The sequence below is a fragment of the Sander lucioperca genome, chromosome 5 (assembly GCF_008315115.2).
Source record: "Sander lucioperca isolate FBNREF2018 chromosome 5, SLUC_FBN_1.2, whole genome shotgun sequence".
Classification (NCBI taxonomy): Eukaryota; Metazoa; Chordata; class Actinopteri; order Perciformes; family Percidae; genus Sander; species Sander lucioperca.
The window spans coordinates 29,733,255-29,760,348 of record NC_050177.1 but is presented as its reverse complement, the minus strand read 5'-3'; the positions used below and the strand labels follow the sequence as shown (position 1 = coordinate 29,760,348).

The 27,094-nt window shown below is 43.6% G+C and overlaps 1 protein-coding gene across 1 annotated transcript in view; it reads left to right on the top strand.

The window, feature by feature from the left end:
• The window catches only part of LOC116034886 (NLR family CARD domain-containing protein 3-like), a 972,843-nt gene that overhangs the window by 298,121 nt on the left and 647,628 nt on the right, over nt 1-27,094 (top strand). The gene's annotated exons all lie outside the window — the stretch shown is intronic.

Sequence of the window (27,094 nt, the reverse complement as noted above, 5' to 3'; positions counted from 1 at the left end):
CAAGAGAGGGGACCAAAGGAGAGTACAAGAGAGGGTGGACTAAAAGGAGAGGACAAGACAGAGTGGACTAAAAGGAGAGGACAAGAGACGGTGGACTAAAAGAAGGGGACAAGAGAGGGTGGACTAAAAGTAGGGGACAAGATAGGGTGGACTAAAAGGAGGGGACAAGAGAGGGTGGACTAAAAGGAGGGGACAAGAGAGGGTGGACTAAAAGGAGAGGACAAGAGAGGGTGGACTAAAAGGAGGGGACAAGAGAGGGTGGACTAAAAGGAGGGGACAAGAGAGGGTGGACTAAAAGGAGGGGACAAGAGAGGGGACCAAAGGAGAGGAACACTTAGCCTTAAGCGGACTGTCGTGTCGTGTGTAAATATTGTTGTCAGTGAATGCACCTCTTTGTCTTTCTGAAAGTAAATAATCTATATTCTAACTCACAATTCCCAAAGTTAAGTAACTTAAATTAACGTAACTGTACTTAAAACTAAAGTTGGTAACTTTTATAAAAAAATAAGTCTATGACGTAGAGTTACGTCCCTATTTGAAGTGACTCATTTTTTATCCAATCCCTGATGTTTTATTAAAGTATTTTCGTTGCCTGAACTGAACTAGCTTTGTTTCACAACGTTAACTACGTATTTTAAAGGGAGCGTGCCTATGTTCCCACAGCCCTATGTTCCCACATTTCTAAGTTTTTTCTTTCAAAATTAGGCCCTATATACACTTACTTTTTCATAAATTTGTATCAGATTGTATCCCCCTTTCTCCCAATTTGGTAGCCAATTACACCCAACCTCTTATCCAGTAGCAATGGACTACAGATGGAATGTAACCCTAACCCTAACATAGGGCCTAATTTTAAGAAAAATCTTAGAAATGTGGGACCATAGGGCTGTGGGAACATAGGGCCTAATTTTCAGTGAAAAGAAATTCTTAGAAATGTGGGAACATTGAGTTGTTGGAACATAGGGCTGTGGGAACATAGGGCTGTGGGACCACTGGGCTGTGGGACCATTGGGCTGTGGGAACATAGGGCTGTGGGACCACTGGGCTGTGGGACCATTGGGCTGTGGGAACATAGGGCTGTGGGACCATTGGGCTGTGGGAACATAGGGCTGTGGGACCATTGGGCTGTGGGACCAATGGGCTGTTGGATCATAGGGCTGTTGGACCATTGGGCTGTGGGAACATAGGGCTGTGGGAACATAGAGCTGTGGGAACATAGGGCTGACCCCATTTTAAAACTGCATCCGTCACATGTTTAAAAATGGCTACTGTGCAGCCATTTAGCCGTCACAGCGTTAAATAAAACAGTCTAAAGGAGGGGAGGCTCTTCCTGTCGGCGCTCAACACCTGCCTCAACCCCCGTCATCTGAGCCACGTTAGAGGGAGACAAGGGAGGTCGCAAGGAGTGGAGGCAAGAGATATGAGGACAACGCACCTAGCCTTCACCAAACAAATCAAGATTCTGTCACGGCATTGTCTTATCTGGATATGGATATACAGTAGACTAAGCGCCAGGAGGAGGGAGAGGCAGTTTGCAGTTTGCATGTCCAGGAATACTGCTGTGGTCATCATTGTGTCATAATGTGATATTTTATACTAAGACAGAAATGTTAGGCTATATGTGCAGATTTATGTTTGCATAATTGTAAATAAATAACTGTCTATATATTATTAAAGATGTGTATAACCTGTGGGATTCACAGTTTAAGTTTTATGTTTATTTAATGTTGAAGAACCAAAGTAAAAGACAGAAAGAAGGAAGGAAGAGGAAGTGAAAGTGAACTCTGATGACTGGGCATCAAACCATCACGTTATACTGGTTAAACTTTTCAGCTGATTTGGTTTTTGTGGCTCTAATGTCACCCGAGTCTCTCGTCTCTTGGGTTGTTGCCTCGAGTTTGACACACAGTGGGTGGTGAGGGCGCAGTGGATATGTCACATGCCTTTGGTGTGGGAGATCTGGGTTTGATTCCCACTGCGATACATCAACCAATGTGGCCCTGAACAAGACACTTAACCTATAGTTGCTCCAGAGGTGTGCGGCCTCTGACATATACAGCAATTGTAAGTCGCTTTGGATAAAAGCGTCAGCTAAATGACATGTAATGTAATCATTCAGTATGCATGGTAAGGTGCTCTATGAGGAGTGTGTGTCATGGTGGTAGTGCAAATAAGTCCAATAGTGCAAGGATAAAGTCTAGAGACCAGCATTAAATATGGGCAATATAAGAGAATAATGTAGACATAGTCATATAAAAACTATATAGCAGTGCAAGGATAAAGTTTAAATACAGACAGCATTAAATATGGGCATTATAAGGGAACGAAGTAGACAGTAGGATAGACACAAATCAACAGTCAATATTACAGGTTTGAAGTAATAGGGTTACAGCCATTGTTCAAGTATTCAACTGGTTAAACACATTTTCAAAACTATGTCTTCTTTTTTCAAAACTCTACACACAATTTCCAAAACTGCACACACAAAATGCCTCACATCTCCTTCAAAATGAAAAACTGCATTCAAAATACCTTAAACGCATCTCAAAATGTAGCATTTGCATCAAATGGCAAACACTTTTTTCATTATAATACATTTTTGGAAATACCACATGCACACTGTAAGGCAGCACGGCGGCTCAGTGGTTAGCACTTATGCCTCACAGCAAGAAGGTTCTGGGTTCAAAACCAGGTCGTTCTGGGCCTTTCTGTGTGGAGTGTGCATGTTCTCCCTGTGTTTGCGTGGGTTTCTTCCCACCGTAAAGACATGCATGCTAGGTAACTAGGACTGGCTAACACTGAGGCATTTACAGAAATGTTGATTAATGTGCATTGTCCTAATCAAATCAACTTACAAACAAACTGTTGTTCTAAAGCTCTTTTGTCTTTCATAGGCCTATATCTACATTTACGATGTTCTAGAGAGAAAGTAATCTGCTGAGAGTGGTTGAAAAGTGCACTGTAAACAACAATGTAATGTTACAGTAAAATAGGAAATACTTATTGGACAAAACATTACGTTTGTAAGAGTAGCACAGCGTTTTATACAGCAGCATGAAACAAGAAAACAAAAGTACAAAGATATGGAAACCAAAGGTATCATTTTTAGAATAAAGAATATGTGTGTGTGTGTGTGTGTGTGTGTGTGTGTGTGTGTGCGTGCCTGTGTGTCGTGGCGGGGGGTTGTATGCACAAACAAAGTCTGATTGATTTGTAATGCTGATATAGTGACTAGATAGTTGCATGCAGTATGGACACCACTGTAAAGCTACTCAAGATGGGGTTCTCTCATTGGTCAATCCGTGGTTGATCACATGATGAATACAGTTTTTTCCAATTGCTAAAACACAATTTTGCAAACTAATTCACAAAACCACACACACGCAAACTGCAAAATACCTCATATATCCTGCACAATGAAGCACTGCGACAGCATTATCAAAATCATCCTTTTGCACCACATGGCACACACTTCATAATTATTATTATTAATAATTAATCATTCATATTACCAGATGTTTGTCTAACCAGCTACACACTGTTGGGCATAATGAAAAGCACTCTCATCCTTAGTATGCTTTGCCATAATACTAAAATAGTGCAAATTGTAGAAAATTCTTCACATTGTTCACATGCGCAGATATTTGCAGATACACACACATGCTGTTGAAACATTTTCATTTTTTATTTTTCACCAAACAAGTCAGTGCAACATATGCACAGCAGATATATTTACATTGGACTGAACGAAAATACGATCACAAAAAACAGTAAACTGAAAAAGAAAATTGCAGAAAAAATGTATAGAAAAAAGAGGCATCATAGTGCTTACTTCCTGATTAAAGTGGTAACAATTAACCATTGAGGTGTTTGGCCAGGTAGCGCATCTATTGGCCAATCAGCTCATGTAATGTCATTCTGAATGGCGGCGTTTTGAAATGGCAAACGTGACTTTATGTCAGATTGTTGTGTCTTATGTAGCTCTACGTAAGTTCTTACAGGAAGACTTCATATTCCTTTTTCATCACTCCTAAGCCCCGTTTACACGAAGGGAAGACGCAGATATTTTCCTGCGGTTTGGCCTCTCATTTACACGAAAACCCCGTTTTTATCACAGAAAACGATTATTTCTAAAAACTCCGGCCAAAGTGGAGATTTTGGAAAACTTTGTTTGCACGTTTGCATTTAAACTGAGACAAACGGAGGTTTAGGCAGCCGAGAGAGAGAAAGAGAAAGTGAGTCGTTGCTGTTGTTGCTATTTTCGGGATTCTGATTGGCTAACGTGGGCTTGAGCTTCTCGTTACACTGCCACCTACAGGTGTGGCGTGCTCTTGACGACATTGACGGCATATATACACGGGTACATGTAAACAGACACTTTTCTGAAAACATAGAGGTTCTAAATGTCCGTTTATGAAAATAGCCGGCCACGTGTAAACGTAGTCCTAGTTGATCAGCTGTTTCTTGGCGTGTCACATGTCAGTAGTCAATCAGGTTCAGCTGTGTTGTTAGTTAAACCAATCAGAGTCATTTGTCACGAGCCTATGACAGCATGACATCCTGTTTGAAATCTGCTCTCTCCTCTGCGGTTGTCAGTTGTCGTTTCAGGAATAGAGTGCATGAGTCCCGCCTCCTCCCCTTCAACCACCGGAAGTCTCGCCCACTTCTTCGGGTATCGTCAGCGCTTGGCTCTCGATTGGTTCCTGTGCACTTCATCACCACCACCAGTGTCTGGACTCCATCGGGGGATATGTTTGGGTTCATCTACCCTTTATGACATAGCCTATGGTTTCGATGGAGTTCAATCTCCAGAGATTATATGATTCCCATTTCATGTTTGTCGATTCAATAAATATGTTCATATTTGCTAATGAAGTCTGTTCTGATTGAAATGCAGAGAACCGTGTTCAGTGCATTTAAAAAGTGCCACTTTGAATTGCAAAATGTGTGTGAAGCAGAACATCTGTTTAGACTTTTGGAGACTTGAGAAGAGGTTTTGCTCTTTCTGTGTGTCAGTTTAAATAATTGTGCTATGCATGTCATTTTAGTGTGTTAGCAATTGGAAAAAACTGTAAGTGTGGCCCTGATCTCATCAGAGATGGCTCTCCTTTCCCTCCTTCCCTCCTCCTCCTCCTCCTCCTCCTTGTTGTCGTCCCCTGTCTCTCCCTCCTCCTCCTCCTCCTCCTCCTCCTCCTCCTCCTCCTCGTTGTCGTCCCCTGTCTCTCCCTCCTCCTCCTCCTCCTCCTCCTCGTTGTCATCCCCTGTCTCTCCCTCCTCCTCCTCCTCCTCCTCCTCCTCCTCATTGTCGTCCCCTGTCTCTCCCTCCTCCTCCTCCTCCTCCTCCTCCTCCTCGTTGTCGTCCCCTGTCTCTCCCTCCTCCTCCTCCTCCTCCTCGTTGTCGTCCCCTGTCTCTCCCTCCTCCTCCTCCTCCTCCTCCTCCTCCTCCTCCTCCTCGTTGTCGTCCACTGTCTCTCCCTCCTCCTCCTCCTCCTCGTTGTCGTCCCCTGTCTCTCCCTCCTCCCCTTGCTCTCTGTCTATTGTTCGCCTCCATTGTTTAAAACACTACTTTGACCTCTGTATAGGCCGATACTAAAGCAGTGATTGGCTAGTGTTCAGTTATGACATAATGTGTTTGCACATGTGAGGAGTGTGTGTGTGCCCTGGTAAATAAGTGTAGCATTTTGATTGGTTGTGTTTAGAAAAGGAAAGCAGGTCACTTCCCGTTAGATTTTTGTGTCTTAGGTAGAGAATTGTGTGTAGTGTTTTGAAAAAAGTCTTTTATGCAATTGAAAACTAAGTGAAAGGCTGAGAAATAGCTCATGGTTTTGGAGATCTGCTGTGTAATTTTGCACTTTGAGTGAGAGGTTTCAAAAATCGTGTGACATGAAAAGATTTTGAGTGTAAGCAGTTGAAAAAAAACTCTACGTTAGACATCAGGCCATGCTGGGGGAAGGAGGGAGGGAGGGGTTGCACATATGGGCTAATATAGCCAGTAAACAGTGTAGAGGTAAACAGTGTAAGCGGTAAAGAGTGTAAGCAGTAAACAGGGTAAGCAGTAAACAGTGTAAGCAGTAAACAGTGTAGCGGTAAACAGTGTAAGCGGTAAACAGTGTAAGCGGTAAACAGTGTGAGCCGTAAACAGTGTAGCGGTAAACAGTGTAGCGGTAAACAGTGTAAGCGGTAAACAGTATAAGCGGTAAACAGTGTAGCAGTAAACAGTGTAAGCGGTAAACAGTGTAAGCGGTAAACAGTGTAGCTTTAAACAGTGTAAGCGGTAAACAGGGTAAGCGGTGAACAGTGTGAGCGGTAAACAGTGTGAGCGGTAAACAGTGTGAGCGGTAAACAGTGTGAGCGGTAAACAGTGTAGCGGTAAACAGTGTAAGCAGTAAACAGTGTAGCGGTAAACAGTGTAAGCGGTAAACAGTGTGAGCGGTAAACAGTGTAGCGGTAAACAGTGTAAGCAGTAAACAGTGTAAGCAGTAAACAGTGTAAGCAGTAAACAGTGTAAGCAGTAAACAGTGTAGCGGTAAACAGTGTAAGTGGTAAACAGTGTAAGCGGTAAACAGTGTAGCTTTAAACAGTGTAAGCGGTAAACAGGGTAAGCGGTAAACAGTGTAAGCAGTAAACAGTGTAGCGGTAAACAGTGTGAGCGGTAAACAGTGTGAGCGGTAAACAGTGTAGCGGTAAACAGTGTAGCGGTAAACAGTGTAAGCGGTAAACAGTGTAAGCGGTAAACAGTGTAAGCGGTAAACAGGGTAAGCGGTAAACACTGTGAGCGGTAAACAGTGTGAGCGGTAAACAGTATAAGCGGTAAACAGTGTAGCAGTAAACAGGGTGAGCAGTAAACAGTGTAAGCGGTAAACAGTGTGAGCGGTAAACAGTGTGAGCGGTAAACAGTGTAGCGGTAAACAGTGTAGCGGTAAACAGTGTAGCGGTAAACAGTGTAGCGGTAAACAGTGTAAGCGGTAAACAGTATAAGCGGTAAACAGTGTAGCAGTAAACAGTGTAAGCGGTAAACAGTGTGAGTGGTAAACAGTGTAGCTTTAAACAGTGTAAGCGGTAAACAGTGTAAGCAGTAAACAGTGTAGCGGTAAACAGTGTGAGCGGTAAACAGTGTGAGCGGTAAACAGTGTGAGCGGTAAACAGTGTGAGCGGTAAACAGTGTAGCGGTAAACAGTGTAAGCAGTAAACAGTGTAGCGGTAAACAGTGTAAGCGGTAAACAGTGTGAGCGGTAAACAGTGTAGCGGTAAATAGTGTAAGCAGTAAACAGTGTGAGCGGTAAACAGTGTAGCGGTAAACAGGGTAAGCGGTAAACAGTGTAAGCAGTAAACAGTGTAAGCGGTAAACAGTGTGAGTGGTAAACAGTGTAGCTTTAAACAGTGTAACTTTAAACAGTGTAGCGGTAAACAGGGTAAGCGGTAAACAGTGTAAGCGGTAAACAGTGTGAGTGGTAAACAGTGTAGCTTTAAACAGTGTAGCGGTAAACAGGGTAAGCGGTAAACAGTGTGAGCGGTAAACAGTGTAGCGGTAAACAGTGTGAGCGGTAAACAGTGTGAGCGGTAAACAGTGTAGCGGTAAACAGTGTAAGCAGTAAACAGTGTAGCGGTAAACAGTGTAGCGGTAAACAGTGTAAGCAGTAAACAGTGTAGCGGTAAACAGTGTAAGCAGTAAACAGTGTGAGCGGTAAACAGTGTAGCGGTAAACAGTGTAAGCAGTAAACAGGGTAAGCAGTAAACAGTGTAAGCAGTAAACAGTGTAAGCGGTAAACACTGTAGCGGTAAACAGTGTAAGCGCTAAACAGTGTAAGCGGTAAACAGTGTAGCAGTAAACAGTGTAAGCGGTAAACAGTGTAAGCGGTAAACAGTGTGAGCGGTAAACAGTGTAGCTGTAAACAGTGTAAGCGGTAAACAGGGTAAGCGGTAAACAGTGTAGCAGTAAACAGTGTAGCGGTAAACAGTGTGAGCGGTAAACAGTGTGAGCGGTAAACAGTGTAGCGGTAAACAGTGTAAGCAGTAAACAGTGTAGCGGTAAACAGTGTGAGCGGTAAACAGTGTAGCAGTAAACAGGGTAAGCAGTAAACAGTGTAAGCAGTAAACAGTGTAGCGGTAAACAGTGTGAGCGGTAAACAGTGTAGCGGTAAACAGTGTAGCGGTAAACAGTGTAAGCGGTAAACAGTATAAGCAGTAAACAGTGTAGCAGTAAACAGGGTAAGCAGTAAACAGTGTAAGCGGTAAACAGTGTAAGCGGTAAACAGTGTGAGCGGTAAACAGTGTAGCGGTAAACAGTGTAAGCGGTAAACAGTGTGAGCGGTAAACAGTGTAGCGTTTAAACAGTGTAAGCGGTAAACAGTGTAAGCAGTAAACAGTGTAGCGGTAAACAGTGTGAGCGGTAAACAGTGTGAGCGGTAAACAGTGTGAGCGGTAAACAGTGTAGCGTTAAACAGTGTAAGCGGTAAACAGTGTAAGCGGTAAACAGTGTAAGCGGTAAACAGTGTAAGCGGTAAACAGTGTGAGCGGTAAACAGTGTGAGCGGTAAACAGTGTGAGCGGTAAACAGTGTAGCGGTAAACAGTGTAAGCGGTAAACAGTGTAGCGGTAAACAGTGTAGCGGTAAACAGTGTGAGCGGTAAACAGTGTAGCGGTAAACAGTGTAAGCAGTAAACAGTGTAAGCGGTAAACAGTGTAGCATTAAACAGTGTAAGCAGTAAACAGTGTAGCGGTAAACAGTGTAAGCGGTAAACAGTGTAAGCGGTAAACAGTGTAGCTTTAAACAGTGTAAGCAGTAAACAGTGTAGCGGTAAACAGTGTGAGCGGTAAACAGTGTAGCGGTAAACAGTGTAGCGGTAAACAGTGTAAGCGGTAAACAGTGTAAGCAGTAAACAGTGTAAGCGGTAAACAGTGTAAGCGGTAAACAGTGTAGCGGTAAACAGTGTAAGCGGTAAACAGTGTAAGCGGTAAACAGTGTAGCGGTAAACAGTGTAAGCAGTAAACAGTGTAAGCGGTAAACAGTGTAAGCGGTAAACAGTGTGAGCGGTAAACAGTGTAGCGGTAAACAGTGTAGCGGTAAACAGTGTAGCGGTAAACAGTGTAAGCGGTAAACAGTATAAGCGGTAAACAGTGTAGCAGTAAACAGTGTAAGCGGTAAACAGTGTGAGCGGTAAACAGTGTAGCGGTAAACAGTGTAAGCGGTAAACAGTGTAAGCAGTAAACAGTGTAGCGGTAAACAGTGTGAGCGGTAAACAGTGTGAGCGGTAAACAGTGTGAGCGGTAAACAGTGTGAGCGGTAAACAGTGTAGCGGTAAACAGTGTAAGCAGTAAACAGTGTAGCGGTAAACAGTGTGAGCGGTAAACAGTGTGAGCGGTAAACAGTGTAGCGGTAAACAGTGTAAGCAGTAAACAGTGTGAGCGGTAAACAGTGTAGCGGTAAACAGTGTAAGCGGTAAACAGTGTAAGCGGTAAACAGTGTAAGCGGTAAACAGTGTGAGCGGTAAACAGTGTAGCGGTAAACAGTGTAAGCGTTAAACAGTGTAGCGGTAAACAGTGTAAGCGGTAAACAGTGTAAGCGGTAAACAGTGTAAGCGGTAAACAGTGTAGCGGTAAACAGTGTAGCGGTAAACAGTGTAAGCGGTAAACAGTGTGAGCAGTAAACAGTGTAGCGGTAAACAGTGTAGCGGTAAACAGTGTAGCGGTAAACAGTGTAGCGGTAAACAGTGTAAGCGGTAAACAGTGTGAGCGGTAAACAGTGTAGCGGTAAACAGTGTAAGCAGTAAACAGTGTAGCGGTAAACAGTGTAAGCGGTAAACAGTGTGAGCGGTAAACAGTGTAGCGGTAAATAGTGTAAGCAGTAAACAGGGTAAGCAGTAAACAGTGTAAGCAGTAAACAGTGTAAGCGGTAAACACTGTAGCGGTAAACAGTGTAAGCGGTAAACAGTGTAAGCGGTAAACAGTGTAAGCAGTAAACAGTGTAAACAGTGTAGCGTAAACAGGGTAAGCAGTAAACAGTGTAAGCGGTAAACAGTGTAAGCGGTAAACAGTGTGAGCGGTAAACAGTGTAGCGGTAAACAGTGTAAGCGGTAAACAGTGTAGCAGTAAACAGTGTAGCGGTAAACAGTGTGAGCGGTAAACAGTGTGAGCGGTAAACAGTGTGAGCGGTAAACAGTGTGAGCGGTAAACAGTGTAAGCGGTAAACAGTGTAAGCAGTAAACAGTGTAGCGGTAAACAGTGTAAGCGGTAAACAGTGTGAGCGGTAAACAGTGTAGCGGTAAACAGTGTAAGCGGTAAACAGTGTAGCGGTAAACAGTGTAGCGGTAAACAGTGTAGCGGTAAACAGTGTAAGCGGTAAACAGTGTGAGCGGTAAACAGTGTAAGCGGTAAACAGTGTAGCGGTAAACAGTGTAAGCGGTAAACAGTGTGAGCGGTAAACAGTGTAGCGGTAAACAGTGTAAGCGTAACAGTGAGCGGTAAACAGTGTAGCGGTAAACAGTGTAGCGGTAAACAGTGTGAGCGGTAAACAGTGTAGCGGTAAACAGTGTAGCGGTAAACAGTGTAAGCAGTAAACAGTGTAAGCAGTAAACAGTGTAAGCGGTAAACAGTGTAAGCGGTAAACAGTGTAGCGGTAAACAGTGTAGCGGTAAACAGTGTAAGCGGTAAACAGTGTAAGCGGTAAACAGTGTAAGCGGTAAACAGTGTAGCGGTAAACAGTGTAAGCGGTAAACAGTGTAGCGGTAAACAGTGTGAGCGGTAAACAGTGTGAGCGGTAAACAGTGTAGCGTTAAACAGTGTAAGCAGTAAACAGTGTAAGCAGTAAACAGTGTAGCATTAAACAGTGTAAGCAGTAAACAGGGTAAGCGGTAAACAGTGTAAGCGGTAAACAGTGTGAGCGGTAAACAGTGTGAGCGGTAAACAGTGTAGCGGTAAACAGTGTAGCGGTAAACAGTGTAAGCGGTAAACAGTATAAGCGGTAAACAGTGTAGCAGTAAACAGGGTAAGCAGTAAACAGTGTAAGCGGTAAACAGTGTGAGCGGTAAACAGTGTGAGCGGTAAACAGTGTAGCGGTAAACAGTGTAAGCGGTAAACAGTGTAGCAGTAAACAGTGTAAGCGGTAAACAGTGTAAGCGGTAAACAGTGTGAGCGGTAAACAGTGTAGCTTTAAACAGTGTAAGCGGTAAACAGTGTAAGCAGTAAACAGTGTAGCGGTAAACAGTGTGAGCGGTAAACAGTGTAGCTTTAAACAGTGTAAGTGGTAAACAGTGTAAGCAGTAAACAGTGCAGCGGTAAACAGTGTGAGCGGTAAACAGTGTGAGCGGTAAACAGTGTGAGCGGTAAACAGTGTAAGCGCTAAACAGTGTGAGCGGTAAACAGTGTAGCGGTAAACAGTGTGAGCGGTAAACAGTGTAAGCGCTAAACAGTGTAAGCGGTAAACAGTGTAAGCGGTAAACAGTGTGAGCGGTAAACAGTGTAGCTTTAAACAGTGTAAGCGGTAAACAGGGTAAGCGGTAAACAGTGTAAGCAGTAAACAGTGTAGCGGTAAACAGTGTAAGCAGTAAACAGTGTAGCGGTAAACAGTGTGAGCGGTAAACAGTGTAGCAGTAAACAGGGTAAGCAGTAAACAGTGTAAGCGGTAAACAGTGTGAGTGGTAAACAGTGTAGCTTTAAACAGTGTAACTTTAAACAGTGTAGCGGTAAACAGGGTAAGCGGTAAACAGTGTAAGGAGTAAACTGTGTAAGCAGTAAACAGTGTAGCATTAAACAGTGTAAGCAGTAAACAGGGTAAGCGGTAAACAGTGTAAGCGGTAAACAGTGTGAGCGGTAAACAGTGTGAGCGGTAAACAGTGTAGCGGTAAACAGTGTAGCGGTAAACAGTGTAAGCGGTAAACAGTATAAGCGGTAAACAGTGTAGCAGTAAACAGGGTAAGCAGTAAACAGTGTAAGCGGTAAACAGTGTGAGCGGTAAACAGTGTGAGCGGTAAACAGTGTAGCGGTAAACAGTGTAAGCGGTAAACAGTGTAGCAGTAAACAGTGTAAGCGGTAAACAGTGTAAGCGGTAAACAGTGTGAGCGGTAAACAGTGTAGCTTTAAACAGTGTAAGCGGTAAACAGTGTAAGCAGTAAACAGTGTAGCGGTAAACAGTGTGAGCGGTAAACAGTGTAGCTTTAAACAGTGTAAGTGGTAAACAGTGTAAGCAGTAAACAGTGCAGCGGTAAACAGTGTGAGCGGTAAACAGTGTGAGCGGTAAACAGTGTAAGCGCTAAACAGTGTGAGCGGTAAACAGTGTAGCGGTAAACAGTGTGAGCGGTAAACAGTGTAAGCGCTAAACAGTGTAAGCGGTAAACAGTGTAAGCGGTAAACAGTGTGAGCGGTAAACAGTGTAGCTTTAAACAGTGTAAGCGGTAAACAGGGTAAGCGGTAAACAGTGTAAGCAGTAAACAGTGTAGCGGTAAACAGTGTAAGCAGTAAACAGTGTAGCGGTAAACAGTGTGAGCGGTAAACAGTGTAGCAGTAAACAGGGTAAGCAGTAAACAGTGTAAGCGGTAAACAGTGTGAGTGGTAAACAGTGTAGCTTTAAACAGTGTAACTTTAAACAGTGTAGCGGTAAACAGGGTAAGCGGTAAACAGTGTGAGCGGTAAACAGTGTGAGCGGTAAACAGTGTGAGCGGTAAACAGTGTGAGTGGTAAACAGTGTAGCTTTAAACAGTGTAGCGGTAAACAGGGTAAGCGGTAAACAGTGTGAGCGGTAAACAGTGTAGCGGTAAACAGTGTAAGCGGTAAACAGTGTAGCAGTAAACAGTGTAAGCGGTAAACAGTGTAAGCGGTAAACAGTGTGAGCGGTAAACAGTGTAGCTTTAAACAGTGTAAGCGGTAAACAGTGTAAGCAGTAAACAGTGTAGCGGTAAACAGTGTGAGCGGTAAACAGTGTAGCTTTAAACAGTGTAAGTGGTAAACAGTGTAAGCAGTAAACAGTGCAGCGGTAAACAGTGTGAGCGGTAAACAGTGTGAGCGGTAAACAGTGTGAGCGGTAAACAGTGTAAGTGCTAAACAGTGTGAGCGGTAAACAGTGTAGCGGTAAACAGTGTGAGCGGTAAACAGTGTAAGCGCTAAACAGTGTAAGCGGTAAACAGTGTAAGCGGTAAACAGTGTGAGCGGTAAACAGTGTAGCTTTAAACAGTGTAAGCGGTAAACAGGGTAAGCGGTAAACAGTGTAAGCAGTAAACAGTGTAGCGGTAAACAGTGTAAGCAGTAAACAGTGTAGCGGTAAACAGTGTGAGCGGTAAACAGTGTAGAAGTAAACAGGGTAAGCAGTAAACAGTGTAAGCGGTACACAGTGTGAGTGGTAAACAGTGTAGCTTTAAACAGTGTAACTTTAAACAGTGTAGCGGTAAACAGGGTAAGCGGTAAACAGTGTGAGCGGTAAACAGTGTGAGCGGTAAACAGTGTGAGCGGTAAACAGTGTAAGCGGTAAACAGTGTGAGTGGTAAACAGTGTAGCTTTAAACAGTGTAGCGGTAAACAGGGTAAGCGGTAAACAGTGTGAGCGGTAAACAGTGTAGCGGTAAACAGTGTGAGCGGTAAACAGTGTGAGCGGTAAACAGTGTGAGCGGTAAACAGTGTAAGCGGTAAACAGTGTGAGCGGTAAACAGTGTAGCGGTAAACAGTGTAAGCAGTAAACAGTGTAGCGGTAAACAGTGTAAGCAGTAAACAGTGTGAGCGGTAAACAGTGTAGCGGTAAATAGTGTAAGCAGTAAACAGGGTAAGCAGTAAACAGTGTAAGCAGTAAACAGTGTAAGCGGTAAACACTGTAGCGGTAAACAGTGTAAGCGCTAAACATTATAAGCGGTAAACAGTGTAGCAGTAAACAGTGTAAGCGGTAAACAGTGTAAGCGGTAAACAGTGTGAGCGGTAAACAGTGTAGCTTTAAACAGTGTAAGCGGTAAACAGGGTAAGCGGTAAACAGTGTAAGCAGTAAACAGTGTAGCGGTAAACAGTGTGAGCGGTAAACAGTGTGAGCGGTAAACAGTGTAGCGGTAAACAGTGTAAGCAGTAAACAGTGTAGCGGTAAACAGTGTGAGCGGTAAACAGTGTAGCAGTAAACAGGGTAAGCAGTAAACACTGTAAGCAGTAAACAGTGTAAGCAGTAAACAGTGTAGCGGTAAACAGTGTGAGCGGTAAACAGTGTAAGCAGTAAACAGTGTAAGCAGTAAACAGTGTAAGCAGTAAACAGTGTAGCATTAAACAGTGTAAGCGGTAAACACTGTAGCGGTAAACAGTGTAAGCGGTAAACAGTGTAAGTGGTAAATAGTGTAAGCGGTAAACAGGGTAAGCGGTAAACAGTGTAAGCGGTAAACAGTGTAAGCGGTAAACAGTGTAAGCAGTAAACAGTGTAGCATTAAACAGTGTAAGCAGTAAACAGGGTAAGCAGTAAACAGTGTAAGCGGTAAACAGTGTGAGCGGTAAACAGTGTGAGCGGTAAACAGTGTAGCGGTAAACAGTGTGAGCGGTAAACAGTGTAGCGGTAAACAGTGTAGCGGTAAACAGTATAAGCGGTAAACAGTGTAGCAGTAAACAGGGTAAGCAGTAAACAGTGTAAGCGGTAAACAGTGTAAGCGGTAAACAGTGTGAGCGGTAAACAGTGTAGCGGTAAACAGTGTAAGCGGTAAACAGTGTAGCAGTAAACAGTGTAAGCGGTAAACAGTGTAAGCGGTAAACAGTGTGAGCGGTAAACAGTGTAGCTTTAAACAGTGTAAGCGGTAAACAGTGTAAGCAGTAAACAGTGTAGCGGTAAACAGTGTGAGCGGTAAACAGTGTGAGCGGTAAACAGTGTGAGCGGTAAACAGTGTAGCTTTAAACAGTGTAAGCGGTAAACAGTGTAAGCAGTAAACAGGGTAGCAGTAAACAGTGTGAGCGGTAAACAGTGTGAGCGGTAAACAGTGTGAGCGGTAAACAATGTAAGCGCTAAACAGTGTGAGCGGTAAACAGTGTAGCGGTAAACAGTGTGAGCGGTAAACAGTGTAAGCGCTAAACAGTGTGAGCGGTAAACAGTGTGAGCGGTAAACAGTGTAGCGGTAAACAGTGTAAGCGCTAAACAGTGTGAGCGGTAAACAGTGTAGCGGTAAACAGTGTAAGCGCTACACAGTTTGAGCGGTAAACAGTGTAGCGGTAAACAGTGTAGCGGTAAACAGTGTGAGCGGTAAACAGTGTAGCGGTAAACAGTGTAGCGGTAAACAGTGTAAGCGCTAATCATTATAAGCGGTAAACAGTGTAGCAGTAAACAGTGTAAGCGGTAAACAGTGTAAGCGGTAAACAGTGTGAGCGGTAAACAGTGTAGCTTTAAACAGTGTAAGCGGTAAACAGGGTAAGCGGTAAACAGTGTAAGCAATAAACAGTGTAGCGGTAAACAGTGTGAGCGGTAAACAGTGTGAGCGGTAAACAGTGTGAGCGGTAAACAGTGTAGCGGTAAACAGTGTAAGCAGTAAACAGTGTAAGAGGTAAACAGTGTAAGCAGTAAACTGTGTAAGCAGTAAACAGTGTAGCATTAAACAGTGTAAGCAGTAAACAGGGTAAGCGGTAAACAGTGTAAGCGGTAAACAGTGTGAGCGGTAAACAGTGTGAGCGGTAAACAGTGTAGCGGTAAACAGTGTAGCGGTAAACAGTGTAAGCGGTAAACAGTATAAGCGGTAAACAGTGTAGCAGTAAACAGGGTAAGCAGTAAACAGTGTAAGCGGTAAACAGTGTAAGCGGTAAACAGTGTGAGCGGTAAACAGTGTAGCGGTAAACAGTGTAAGCGGTAAACAGTGTAGCAGTAAACAGTGTAAGCGGTAAACAGTGTAAGCGGTAAACAGTGTGAGCGGTAAACAGTGTAGCGGTAAACAGTGTAAGCGGTAAACAGTGTAAGCAGTAAACAGTGTAGCGGTAAACAGTGTGAGCGGTAAACAGTGTGAGCGGTAAACAGTGTAGCTTTAAACAGTGTAAGCGGTAAACAGTGTAAGCAGTAAACAGTGTAGCGGTAAACAGTGTGAGCGGTAAACAGTGTGAGCGGTAAACAGTGTGAGCGGTAAACAGTGTAAGCGCTAAACAGTGTGAGCGGTAAACAGTGTAGCGGTAAACAGTGTGAGCGGTAAACAGTGTAAGCGGTAAACAGTGTGAGCGGTAAACAGTGTAGCGGTAAACAGTGTAAGCGCTAAACATTATAAGCGGTAAACAGTGTAGCAGTAAACAGTGTAAGCGGTAAACAGTGTGAGCGGTAAACAGTGTGAGCGGTAAACAGTGTAGCGGTAAACAGTGTAAGCAGTAAACAGTGTAGCGGTAAACAGTGTGAGCGGTAAACAGTGTAGCAGTAAACAGGGTAAGCAGTAAACAGTGTAAGCAGTAAACAGTGTGAGCAATAAACAGTGTAAGCAGTAAACAGTGTAGCATTAAACAGTGTAAGCGGTAAACAGTGTGAGCGGTAAACAGTGTAAGCGCTAAACAGTGTGAGCGGTAAACAGTGTAGCGGTAAACAGTGTGAGCGGTAAACAGTGTAAGCGCTAAACAGTGTAAGCGGTAAACAGTGTAAGCGGTAAACAGTGTGAGCGGTAAACAGTGTAGCTTTAAACAGTGTAAGCGGTAAACAGGGTAAGCGGTAAACAGTGTAAGCAGTAAACAGTGTAGCGGTAAACAGTGTAAGCAGTAAACAGTGTAGCGGTAAACAGTGTGAGCGGTAAACAGTGTAGCAGTAAACAGGGTAAGCAGTAAACAGTGTAAGCGGTAAACAGTGTGAGTGGTAAACAGTGTAGCTTTAAACAGTGTAACTTTAAACAGTGTAGCGGTAAACAGGGTAAGCGGTAAACAGTGTAGCGGTAAACAGTGTGAGCGGTAAACAGTGTGAGCGGTAAACAGTGTAAGCGGTAAACAGTGTGAGTGGTAAACAGTGTAGCTTTAAACAGTGTAGCGGTAAACAGGGTAAGCGGTAAACAGTGTGAGCGGTAAACAGTGTAGCGGTAAACAGTGTAAGCGGTAAACAGTGTAGCAGTAAACAGTGTAAGCGGTAAACAGTGTAAGCGGTAAACAGTGTGAGCGGTAAACAGTGTAGCTTTAAACAGTGTAAGCGGTAAACAGTGTAAGCAGTAAACAGTGTAGCGGTAAACAGTGTGAGCGGTAAACAGTGTAGCTTTAAACAGTGTAAGTGGTAAACAGTGTAAGCAGTAAACAGTGCAGCGGTAAACAGTGTGAGCGGTAAACAGTGTGAGCGGTAAACAGTGTGAGCGGTAAACAGTGTAAGTGCTAAACAGTGTGAGCGGTAAACAGTGTAGCGGTAAACAGTGTGAGCGGTAAACAGTGTAAGCGCTAAACAGTGTAAGCGGTAAACAGTGTAAGCGGTAAACAGTGTGAGCGGTAAACAGTGTAGCTTTAAACAGTGTAAGCGGTAAACAGGGTAAGCGGTAAACAGTGTAAGCAGTAAACAGTGTAGCGGTAAACAGTGTAAGCAGTAAACAGTGTAGCGGTAAACAGTGTGAGCGGTAAACAGTGTAGCAGTAAACAGGGTAAGCAGTAAACAGTGTAAGCGGTAAACAGTGTGAGTGGTAAACAGTGTAGCTTTAAACAGTGTAACTTTAAACAGTGTAGCGGTAAATAGGGTAAGCGGTAAACAGTGTGAGCGGTAAACAGTGTGAGCGGTAAACAGTGTGAGCGGTAAACAGTGTAAGCGGTAAACAGTGTGAGTGGTAAACAGTGTAGCTTTAAACAGTGTAGCGGTAAACAGGGTAAGCGGTAAACAGTGTGAGCGGTAAACAGTGTAGCGGTAAACAGTGTGAGCGGTAAACAGTGTGAGCGGTAAACAGTGTGAGCGGTAAACAGTGTAAGCGGTAAACAGTGTGAGCGGTAAACAGTGTAGCGGTAAACAGTGTAAGCAGTAAACAGTGTAGCGGTAAACAGTGTAAGCAGTAAACAGTGTGAGCGGTAAACAGTGTAGCGGTAAATAGTGTAAGCAGTAAACAGGGTAAGCAGTAAACAGTGTAAGCAGTAAAAAGTGTAAGCGGTAAACACTGTAGCGGTAAACAGTGTAAGCGCTAAACATTATAAGCGGTAAACAGTGTAGCAGTAAACAGTGTAAGCGGTAAACAGTGTAAGCGGTAAACAGTGTGAGCGGTAAACAGTGTAGCTTTAAACAGTGTAAGCGGTAAACAGGGTAAGCGGTAAACAGTGTAAGCAGTAAACAGTGTAGCGGTAAACAGTGTGAGCGGTAAACAGTGTGAGCGGTAAACAGTGTAGCGGTAAACAGTGTAAGCAGTAAACAGTGTAGCGGTAAACAGTGTGAGCGGTAAACAGTGTAGCAGTAAACAGGGTAAGCAGTAAACACTGTAAGCAGTAAACAGTGTAAGCAGTAAACAGGGTAAGCGGTAAACAGTGTAAGCGGTAAACAGTGTAAGCGGTAAACAGTGTAAGCAGTAAACAGTGTAGCATTAAACAGTGTAAGCAGTAAACAGGGTAAGCAGTAAACAGTGTAAGCGGTAAACAGTGTGAGCGGTAAACAGTGTGAGCGGTAAACAGTGTAGCGGTAAACAGTGTGAGCGGTAAACAGTGTAGCGGTAAACAGTGTAGCGGTAAACAGTGTAAGCGGTAAACAGTATAAGCGGTAAACAGTGTAGCAGTAAACAGGGTAAGCAGTAAACAGTGTAAGCGGTAAACAGTGTAAGCGGTAAACAGTGTGAGCGGTAAACAGTGTAGCGGTAAACAGTGTAAGCGGTAAACAGTGTAGCAGTAAACAGTGTAAGCGGTAAACAGTGTAAGCGGTAAACAGTGTGAGCGGTAAACAGTGTAGCTTTAAACAGTGTAAGCGGTAAACAGTGTAAGCGGTAAAAAGTGTAGCGGTAAACAGTGTGAGCGGTAAACAGTGTGAGCGGTAAACAGTGTGAGCGGTAAACAGTGTAAGCGCTAAACAGTGTGAGCGGTAAACAGTGTAGCAGTAAACAGTGTAAGCGGTAAACAGTGTAAGCGGTAAACAGTGTAAGCGGTAAACAGTGTGAGCGGTAAACAGTGTAGCGGTAAACAGTGTAAGCGCTAAACAGTGTGAGCGGTAAACAGTGTAGCGGTAAACAGTGTAAGCGCTACACAGTTTGAGCGGTAAACAGTGTAGCGGTAAACAGTGTAGCGGTAAACAGTGTGAGCGGTAAACAGTGTAGCGGTAAACAGTGTAGCGGTAAACAGTGTAAGCGCTAATCATTATAAGCGGTAAACAGTGTAGCAGTAAACAGTGTAAGCGGTAAACAGTGTAAGCGGTAAACAGTGTGAGCGGTAAACAGTGTAGCTTTAAACAGTGTAAGCGGTAAACAGGGTAAGCGGTAAACAGTGTAAGCAATAAACAGTGTAGCGGTAAACAGTGTGAGCGGTAAACAGTGTGAGCGGTAAACAGTGTGAGCGGTAAACAGTGTAGCGGTAAACAGTGTAAGCAGTAAACAGTGTAAGAGGTAAACAGTGTAAGCAGTAAACTGTGTAAGCAGTAAACAGTGTAGCATTAAACAGTGTAGCGGTAAACAGTGTGAGCGGTAAACAGTGTAAGCGGTAAACAGTGTGAGCGGTAAACAGTGTGAGCGGTAAACAGTGTAGCGGTAAACAGTGTAGCGGTAAACAGTGTAAGCGGTAAACAGTATAAGCGGTAAACAGTGTAGCAGTAAACAGGGTAAGCAGTAAACAGTGTAAGCGGTAAACAGTGTAAGCGGTAAACAGTGTGAGCGGTAAACAGTGTAGCGGTAAACAGTGTAAGCGGTAAACAGTGTAGCAGTAAACAGTGTAAGCGGTAAACAGTGTAAGCGGTAAACAGTGTGAGCGGTAAACAGTGTAGCTTTAAACAGTGTAAGCGGTAAACAGTGTAAGCAGTAAACAGTGTAGCGGTAAACAGTGTGAGCGGTAAACAGTGTGAGCGGTAAACAGTGTAGCTTTAAACAGTGTAAGCGGTAAACAGTGTAAGCAGTAAACAGTGTAGCGGTAAACAGTGTGAGCGGTAAACAGTGTGAGCGGTAAACAGTGTGAGCGGTAAACAGTGTAAGCGCTAAACAGTGTGAGCGGTAAACAGTGTAGCGGTAAACAGTGTGAGCGGTAAACAGTGTAAGCGCTAAACAGTGTGAGCGGTAAACAGTGTAGCGGTAAACAGTGTGAGCGGTAAACAGTGTAGCGGTAAACAGTGTAAGCGCTAAACATTATAAGCGGTAAACAGTGTAGCAGTAAACAGTGTAAGCGGTAAACAGTGTGAGCGGTAAACAGTGTGAGCGGTAAACAGTGTAGCGGTAAACAGTGTAAGCAGTAAACAGTGTAGCGGTAAACAGTGTGAGCGGTAAACAGTGTAGCAGTAAACAGGGTAAGCAGTAAACAGTGTAAGCAGTAAACAGTGTGAGCAATAAACAGTGTAAGCAGTAAACAGTGTAGCATTAAACAGTGTAAGCGGTAAACAGTGTAAGCAGTAAACAGTGTAAGCAGTAAACAGTGTAGCATTAAACAGTGTAAGCAGTAAACAGGGTAAGCGGTAAACAGTGTAAGCGGTAAACAGTGTGAGCGGTAAACAGTGTGAGCGGTAAACAGTGTAGCGGTAAACAGTGTAGCGGTAAACAGTATAAGCGGTAAACAGTATAAGCGGTAAACAGTGTAAGCAGTAAACAGTGTGAGCGGTAAACAGTGTAGCGGTAAACAGTGTAAGCGGTAAACAGTGTGAGCGGTAAACAGTGTAGCGGTAAACAGTGTAGCGGTAAACAGTGTAAGCGGTAAACAGTATAAGCGGTAAACAGTGCAGCAGTAAACAGGGTAAGCAGTAAACAGTGTAGCGGTAAACAGGGTAAGCGGTAAACAGTGTGAGCGGTAAACAGTGTAGCGGTAAACAGTGTGAGCGGTAAACAGTGTGAGCGGTAAACAGTGTAAGCGGTAAACAGTGTGAGCGGTAAACAGTGTAGCGGTAAACGGTGTAAGCAGTAAACAGTGTAGCGGTAAACAGTGTAAGCGGTAAACAGTGTGAGCGGTAAACAGTGTAGCGGTAAATAGTGTAAGCAGTAAACAGGGTAAGCGGTAAACAGTGTAAGCGGTAAACAGTGTAAGCGGTAAACACTGTAGCGGTAAACAGTGTAAGCGGTAAACAGTGTAAGCGGTAAACAGTGTAAGCGGTAAATAGTGTAAGCGGTAAACAGTGTAGCGGTAAACAGTGTAGCGGTAAACAGTGTAAGCGGTAAACAGTATAAGCGGTAAACAGTGTAGCAGTAAACAGGGTAAGCAGTAAACAGTGTAGCGGTAAACAGGGTAAGCGGTAAACAGTGTGAGCGGTAAACAGTGTAGCGGTAAACAGTGTAAGCAGTAAACAGTGTAGCGGTAAACAGTTTAAGCGGTAAACAGTGTGAGCGGTAAACAGTGTAGCGGTAAATAGTGTAAGCAGTAAACAGGGTAAGCAGTAAACAGTGTAAGCAGTAAACAGTGTAAGCGGTAAACACTGTAGCGGTAAACAATGTAAGCGGTAAACAGTGTAAGCGGTAAACAGTGTAAGCGGTAAATAGTGTAAGCGGTAAACAGGGTAAGCGGTAAACAGTGTAAGCAGTAAACAGTGTAGCGGTAAACAGTGTGAGCGGTAAACAGTGTGAGCGGTAAACAGTGTAGCGGTAAACAGTGTAAGCGGTAAACAGTGTAAGCGGTAAACAGTGTAAGGAGTAAACAGTGTAAGCAGTAAACAGTGTAAGCAGTAAACAGTGTAAGCGTAAACAGTGTAAGCGGTAAACAGTGTAGCGGTAAACAGTGTAAGCGGTAAACAGTGTAAGCGGTAAACAGTGTAGCGGTAAACAGTGTAGCGTAAACAGTGTAGCGGTAAACAGTGTAAGCGGTAAACAGTGTAAGCGGTAAACAGTGTAGCGGTAAACAGTGTAAGCGGTAAACAGTGTAGCGGTAAACAGTGTAAGCGGTAAACAGTGTGAGCAGTAAACAGTGTAGCGGTAAACAGTGTAAGCAGTAAACAGTGTAGCGGTAAACAGTGTAAGCGGTAAACAGTGTGAGCGGTAAACAGTGTAGCGGTAAACAGTGTAAGCGGTAAACAGTGTAAGCGGTAAACAGTGTAAGCGGTAAACAGTGTAAGCGGTAAACAGTGTAGCGGTAAACAGTGTAAGCGGTAAACAGTGTAAGCGGTAAACAGTGTAAGCGGTAAACAGTGTAAGCGGTAAACAGTGTAAGCGGTAAACAGTGTAAGCAGTAAACAGTGTAGCGGTAAACAGTGTGAGCGGTAAACAGTGTAAGCGGTAAACAGTGTAGCGGTAAACAGTGTAAGCGGTAAACAGTGTAAGCGGTAAACAGTGTAAGCGGTAAACAGTGTAGCAGTAAACAGTGTAGCGGTAAACAGTGTAGCAGTAAACAGTGTAAGCGGTAAACAGTGTAAGCGGTAAACAGTGTAGCGGTAAACAGTGTGAGCGGTAAACAGTGTAGCGGTAAACAGTGTAGCGGTAAACAGTGTAGCGGTAAACAGTGTAAGCGGTAAACAGTGTAAGCGGTAAACAGTGTAGCAGTAAACAGTGTAAGCGGTAAACAGTGTAAGCGGTAAACAGTGTGAGCGGTAAACAGTGTAGCGGTAAACAGTGTAAGCGGTAAACAGTGTAAGCGGTAAACAGTGTAAGCGGTAAACAGTGTAGCGGTAAACAGTGTGAGCGGTAAACAGTGTAGCGGTAAACAGTGTAAGCGGTAAACAGTGTAAGCGTAAACAGTGTAGCGGTAAACAGTGTAGCGGTAAACAGTGTGAGCGGTAAACAGTGTAAGCGTAAACAGTGTAGCGGTAAACAGTGTAAGCGGTAAACAGTGTGAGCGGTAAACAGTGTAGCGGTAAACAGTGTGAGCGGTAAACAGTGTAAGCGGTAAACAGTGTGAGCGGTAAACAGTGTAGCGGTAAACAGTGTAGCGGTAAACAGTGTAAGCGGTAAACAGTGTAAGCGGTAAACAGTGTAGCGGTAAACAGTGTGAGCGGTAAACAGTGTAGCGGTAAACAGTGTAAGCGGTAAACAGTGTAAGCGGTAAACAGTGTAGCGTAAACAGTGTAGCGGTAAACAGTGTGAGCGGTAAACAGTGTGAGCGGTAAACAGTGTAGCGGTAAACAGTGTAGCGGTAAACAGTGTGAGCGGTAAACAGTGTAGCGGTAAACAGTGTAAGCGGTAAACAGTGTGAGCGGTAAACAGTGTAGCGGTAAACAGTGTAGCGGTAAACAGTGTAAGCGGTAAACAGTGTAAGCGGTAAACAGTGTGAGCGGTAAACAGTGTAGCGGTAAACAGTGTGAGCGGTAAACAGTGTGAGCGGTAAACAGTGTGAGCGGTAAACAGTGTAGCGGTAAACAGTGTAGCGGTAAACAGTGTGAGCGGTAAACAGTGTGAGCGGTAAACAGTGTAGCAGTAAACAGTGTAGCGGTAAACAGTGTAAGCGGTAAACAGTGTGAGCGGTAAACAGTGTAAGCGGTAAACAGTGTAGCGGTAAACAGTGTAAGCGGTAAACAGTGTGAGCGGTAAACAGTGTGAGCGGTAAACAGTGTGAGCGGTAAACAGTGTAGCGGTAAACAGTGTGAGCGGTAAACAGTGTAGCGGTAAACAGTGTGAGCGGTAAACAGTGTAGCGGTAAACAGTGTAAGCGGTAAACAGTGTAGCGGTAAACAGTGTAAGCGGTAAACAGTGTAGCAGTAAACAGTGTAAGCGGTAAACAGTGTAAGCGGTAAACAGTGTAAGCGGTAAACAGTGTAGCGGTAAACAGTGTAGCGGTAAACAGTGTAAGCGGTAAACAGTGTAAGCGGTAAACAGTGTAAGCGGTAAACAGTGTAGCGGTAAACAGTGTAAGCGGTAAACAGTGTAAGCGGTAAACAGTGTAAGCGGTAAACAGTGTAGCGGTAAACAGTGTAGCGGTAAACAGTGTAAGCGGTAAACAGTGTAAGCGGTAAACAGTGTAAGCGGTAAACAGTGTAAGTAGTAAACAGTGTAAGCAGTAAACAGTGTAAGCGGTAAACAGTGTAGCGGTAAACAGTGTAAGCAGTAAACAGTGTAAGCGGTAAACAGTGTAGCGGTAAACAGTGTAGCGGTAAACAGTGTGAGCGGTAAACAGTGTGAGCGGTAAACAGTGTAGCGGTAAACAGTGTAAGCGGTAAACAGTGTAAGCGGTAAACAGTGTAGCGGTAAACAGTGTAAGCGGTAAACAGTGTAAGCGGTAAACAGTGTAAGCAGTAAACAGTGTAGCGGTAAACAGTGTAAGCGGTAAACAGTGTGAGCGGTAAACAGTGTGAGCGGTAAACAGTGTGAGCAGTAAACAGTGTAGCGGTAAACAGTGTAAGCAGTAAACAGTGTAGCGGTAAACAGTGTAAGCGGTAAACAGTGTGAGCGGTAAACAGTGTAGCGGTAAACAGTGTAAGCAGTAAACAGGGTAAGCAGTAAACAGTGTAAGCAGTAAACAGTGTAAGCAGTAAACAGTGTAGCGGTAAACAGTGTAAGCGGTAAACAGTGTAAGCGGTAAACAGTGTAAGCAGTAAACAGTGTAAGCAGTAAACAGTGTAGCGGTAAACAGTGTAAGCGGTAAACAGTGTGAGCGGTAAACAGTGTAGCAGTAAACAGTGTAAGCGGTAAACAGGGTAAGCGGTAAACAGTGTAGCGATAAACAGTGTAGCGGTAAACAGTGTAAGCGGGTAAACAGTAAAGCGGTTAAACAGTGTAGCAGAAACAGGGTAGCAGTAAACAGTGTAAGCGGTAAACATGTAAGCGGTAAACAGTGTGAGCGGTAAACAGTGTAGCGGTAAACAGTAGCGGTAAACAGTGTAGCGGTAAACAGTGTAAGCGGTAAACAGTGTAAGCAACAGTTGTAGCGGTAAACAGTGTAGCGTGTAAACAGTGTAAGCGGTAAACAGTGTAAGCGGAAACAGTGTAGCGGTAAACAGTGTAGCGGTAAACAGTGTAGCGGTAAACAGTGTAGCGGTTGTGTGTGTGTGTGTGTGTGTGTGTGTGTGTGTGTGTGTGTGTGTGTGTGTGTGTGTGTGATCTGTGTGTGTGTGTGTGTGTGTGTATGTGTGTGTGTGGTGTGTGTGTGTGTGACTGTGTGTGTGTGTGTGTGTGTGTGTGTGTGACTGTGTGTGTGTGTGTGTGTGTGTGTGTGTGCGTGTGTGTGTGTGTGTGTGTGACGTGTGTGTGTGTGTGTGTGTGACGTGTGTGTGTGTGTGTGTGTGTGTGGTGTGTGTGTGTGTGTGTGTGTGTGTGTGTGTGTGTGTGTGTGTGTGTGTGTGTGTGACACTGTGTGGTGTGTGTGTGGTGTGTGTGTGTGTGTGTGTGTGAGACTGTGTGTGTGTGTGTGTGTGTGTGTGTGTGTGTGTGTGTGAGACTGTGTGTGTGTGTGTGGTGTGTGTGTGTGTGTGTGTGTGTGTGTGTGTGTGGGTTTAACCAAGTTAAGACAGTTAACCTCAGGTTCCCGTTGATCTTATGATGACATGTGTTGTGATATTTAAACAAGCGATCCGTCAGCGGTGAAATAAAGCCTGTTATTAACGAGAGCGGTCTGAGAGACCTCCAGCTTACAGCGGGGTGTGTCTGTGTGTCAGTGTGTGTGTGTGTGTGTGTGTGTGTGTGTGTGTGTGTGTGTGTGTGTGTGTGTGTCTGTGTGTGTGTGTGTGTCTCTGTGTGTGTGTGTGTGTGTCTGTGTGTGTGTGTGTGTGTGTGTGTGTGTGTGTGTGTGTGTGTGTGTGTGTGTGTGTAATGTAATGTATAAATTGTGGTGAGTGTGTGAGATAAGAACATAGAAAGTAAACTAATAAATCTGTAAACATGTTTTAATGTGTGAATATGATTGGTGGAGCTCTGCTTGTAGTTCCTGATGATGTCACTAGAGGGCGCCATGACGTCATCACCAGCTCAGAGATGAAGACTAACTGGAGACTTTGGGTTAGTTTGATTGTTCTTTATTTTGGTATTTCTCTCTAAAATAACAGATGACAACATTACCAATAATCAGTAACATTATAATTCATCATGTCGTTGGTTGTTAACAGTTAAAATCTGCTTCCTGTCAGGTGGAGCTGTGACTCATCAGGAAACAACTCACCTGAGTTGTTCTACGTCGACATTTTGGACTGTGTGAAGAAACTGTAAGTATCTGTTTGGTACTTTAACACCACGTTAGTCTTTGGTCTCTTCAGGTCAGTTTCTGGTGATTTCCAATCTAATCGTATTGATAAAAGGTTGAGTAGTCGGAGCTTCAGAGCTCTCTGAGGACATCTGGTGGTGAAGTTAAGGATAGCATTGGCTCACAAACTGTTGACAGATATTAGCCATGAATGTCTTTGAGTCGAAGATGAATACATTTTTAGTATGAATTCATGGATAAATAAATAATGACATAAATAACTCAGCCTATTTGGGACTTTGCATAAGTAAAAATGTAATTGCCTTCTCCACAAAAAAAACAAACAAACAATAAAGTTAGGATTTTAGTTGTGTTTGTAAACAAATACATCAATTTGGGAGGGAAATGAATGAAGAACACATTGCACACACATTTCTGTGATTATATTGAGTACGTAGCCTAGAGCAACTTTCTACTAAGTAAACTGAATGTTTCACCAAATCACCAAAAAACCCTCTGGTCTACTTCCACACAGCAAAGCACCCCAGGCCAATGATAAAATACTCAAACACACGCAGATTTACACTCAATTTTCCTTATTTACTACCAACAATTGGAATGTTTTCTCTTTAGAATTGAAAGTCCTTTTTACATCCAGTTACTAAAATAAACTCTCTTTTATAAACTTTCTACTTGCTATAAACTCTCTTTTATAAACTTTCTACTCGCTATAAACTCTCTTTTATAAACTTTCTACTCGCTATAAACTCTCTTTTATAAACTTTCTACTCACTATAAACTCTCTTTTATAAACTTTCTACTCGCTATAAACTCTCTTTTATAAACTTTCTACTCACTATAAACTGTCTTTTATAAACTTTCTACTCGCTATAAACTTACTTGCAATAAACTCTCTACTATAAACTCTCTACTGGCTATAATAATCGCTATAATAACTAACTTTCCTGACTCTGTTGACTCTTCTACTGCAACAACCCACAAAGGTGCACCCAGTGAACCCATGGATGTATTGAG